Genomic DNA, 3,092 nt, shown 5'->3' on the forward strand with positions numbered 1-3,092 from the left:
AAGCAAGAAAGGGGGAGAAGAGCTTAGCTGTGTGTCTGTTTCACAGAATCAGAATCCCTGCACAGGGAGCTCCGTGGACAGCAAGGTGAACATCACGCTGCTGCCAGAAGGCTGGCCATGAGCAAGCAGCCACGTGAACGGGAAGGAAATACTGTCGGGCTCTGGAAGGAGGTGGGTGCTGCTGGGGTGGGGGCAGGACAGAGGCAGAGCCCCAGAGGAATTCCAGGGTCTTCCATGCCTCTGAGGAATGGGCACTGGAGCAAAGACCCAAAGGACAAGCAAGTCCCTTCACCTCTGCCAGTGTGCACATCAAAGGGTGCTGACCACACACGGGACTCCTGCCTCTTCTCTCGCTCACCTTGGCGTGCTTTGAGCTGCTCCCAGTCAGCGTTTTCTTAGGCACATAAAACAAACCAAGAAGACAAAAAGGCCAATGGCCCAGGCTGCCCAGACAGCAGGTGTCCCTTAAGACTGGAATTCCTGTATTCTGCCCCCCCGCTGCAGCCCCTTCCTCCAGTTTTAGAAATAATCTGCAGTTGCACTCTCCACCTCCCCACCCCCAAAAGCCTGATGGGCTCAAGTTTCTGTTTCTGGAGATCTGGAGGCCAACATGGCTTTCAGACATGGGGGTGGGCACTCAGGGCTTCCTCTTTGTCCTCAGCCTCTGCAGCTTCTCAGAAGAACCACCCCCACTCCACCCTCAGGCCACCAAGGTCCGGCTTCCCTCTCCCTCCAGGAGCAAGGCCCAAGCTGGAGAGGGAGGTCCACGGGCTTGGGGCTGGCTTGCTAAAGGTCAAGCCCTGGGGATACTGCCGCTGGAGGCTCCAGCAGTCCTCAGCATTCTGACAAGGGTGTTTTATCCATTTTGCAGATAAGCAAAGAAAAATCAGAAGGTGAGTGACAGAAGAGACAGGTCAGAGGTCCAGCAATCCCTCAGTGGGCCTGGAGTGCCTGGCCCTGGGCTAACTTAACCTAGGGCCTATGGCGGGGACCCTGGGGGAGGCCCAGCCTCAGCTGGACTAGACTGACAGCATGGATGGTCAACAGCTGTGTTGGGAGGAGGGGAAGAGATCTTCAAGACCCAAATACCCAATACCCAAATGTCGGGGCAGCCCCTACAAGGCAGGGACTGCTGGGGAGCCTGGGTGGTCCCAGAGCAGAGGAGCAAGGACGGTCCAGCCTCCATCTGAGCGAGAACATCGCCCCAGTGACCGAGCCCTTGTCTGTGGACCCTCCATTCTCCCCAGGGCCCAAGAAGCCGGTTTGGCGGCGTCTGGGCAAGAAGCTGGATGATGTCACCCAGATAGTTTATGGTCCAGGTTCCTCAGAAATCACACCTGGTTACACATTAACCAGCTGTCCCTGGAGGGGGAGGGGAGCTTCCGTGGAGTCCCCAGGTTTGCACTGGGGCACTCAACCTGCCCAGCAGCGATCCAGCTTTGGGCCCTGGGCCCGGAGAGATAGGCCAGGTGGGAGGGCCAAGCAGGGGACCACAGGTCATTCTCAGAGCCTGTGCTCAGAAGACAGGCAGGGTGTGGGGCGCCGGGCTGGCTCAGTGGGTAGAGCATGCAACTCTGGATATCAGGGTTTGACTTTGAGCCGCATGTTGTATGTAGAGATTACTCAAAAAGAAAATATTTTAAAAAAAGGAAGGCAGTCAGGGTAGACATTGCTTCCTCCTGGTACCCTGTCCCTGAGCTCTGAAGAACCCAAAGGGGAAGCTGGTTGGGGTTAGGAGAGGGGTGACAGCTGCTTTGAGGTTATAGAGCTCTATAGGGTAGGAGGCTGGGGCTAGTCAGAGAGGGGAGGGCCTCAGGTCACCTGATCCCTGCCAGGAGCAGCCTCCCCCACTGGGCATCTTCAGCTTCTCCCTTTCCCCTAGGGTGACTCTAACCTTTTCTCCAGGGTCTTTTTCCTGCCTGTTGTCATCTTTATTCAAACCTACCTTTGGCTCTGGGAAGGCAGATTTACCAGCTTTAAATCCCAGTCCCACTCTGGCCCCATTGGCTATGTGCCCTTAGGCAACTACCTAACCTCTGAGTCCGTTTTCCCATCTGTAAAGTGATCCCTCCAACCCCCACCTTTCCATCCATCTGGTTGTGGAGAGGGTTTAATGCCTTGACACTTAGCTGAGCTTATGTAGAATCAGTTCTTCTTAGGAGAGCCCCAATATAAAAACTCTGCTCTGGGCAAGGTGCTCACCTGACCTGGTGGGTAATCAGCTGGAGCTTGAGGATGCAGGCCGAGGGCTGGGACAGGCTCAGATGGAGCAGATGGGCAATTCTAGGCAGGCCGCCTGGAGGAGGGGGCACTGCAGGAGCCGGCCAGCCAGCTAGGGACAGAGAGGCAACTGGGAAGGAAGTTGGGACCACAGGAAATCACTACCGAGTCGCCAAGTCCTAATTTAGGCTCTGAGCAGGCGCCCCACCCCAGCTCCACACTGCAGCGGAAAGGCTGGGGAAGAGGAACCCCCAAGAAGTAGAAAGTTGAAATCTCCCAGGGGGAGCAGCTAGGGGGTGACTCAGGAAGGTGCATCCGGCAGATCGCCTGGAAGGGGGGCTGGCAAGCCAGAGCTGGGGCTGGCTTGTCTCCATGTCGAGGGCAAGGGCAGCGCGGCCAGGAGAAGCCACCAGCGCGCTGGCCCCACTGAGAACGGGGCCTCCCAAGTCCCTTGCCTGTTTACATCCCCATCCCCGGGGGAAGCTCCGCACCCGGGCCAGGGCAGAGGCGGGGTCCCGGCCGCAGGGGACCGAGATCCGAGCCCCAGCGCAGGCCGGCAGCGCAGGGCCTGGGGTGTGGCCGGGCGCCCGACAGCCCGGGGGCAGGCCCGCCGCGGAGCAGCCCGCTCCGAGTCCCCGCCCCGCCTCGGCCCCAGCCACCCGGCGGGGGAGGTCGCGTTCGGGAATCCACCCGGGGCCCCGCCTGGCGTGACCGCACGGCACCGCCCGGCCCTGAAGGCCGCCCGCAGCAGCCCGGCCCGGCGGACGCGCGAGCCGGTCCACGCAGGGAAGCCGCCGCGGCCGGGGCCGGCGGGAGGGGCCGGCGGGAGGGGCCGGCGGGAGGGGCCGCCCGCGGGTCCCGGCATTCCGCGC

Source organism: Canis aureus, chromosome 9 (genome assembly GCF_053574225.1).
Source record: "Canis aureus isolate CA01 chromosome 9, VMU_Caureus_v.1.0, whole genome shotgun sequence".
In the NCBI taxonomy this organism is placed as follows: Eukaryota; Metazoa; Chordata; class Mammalia; order Carnivora; family Canidae; genus Canis; species Canis aureus.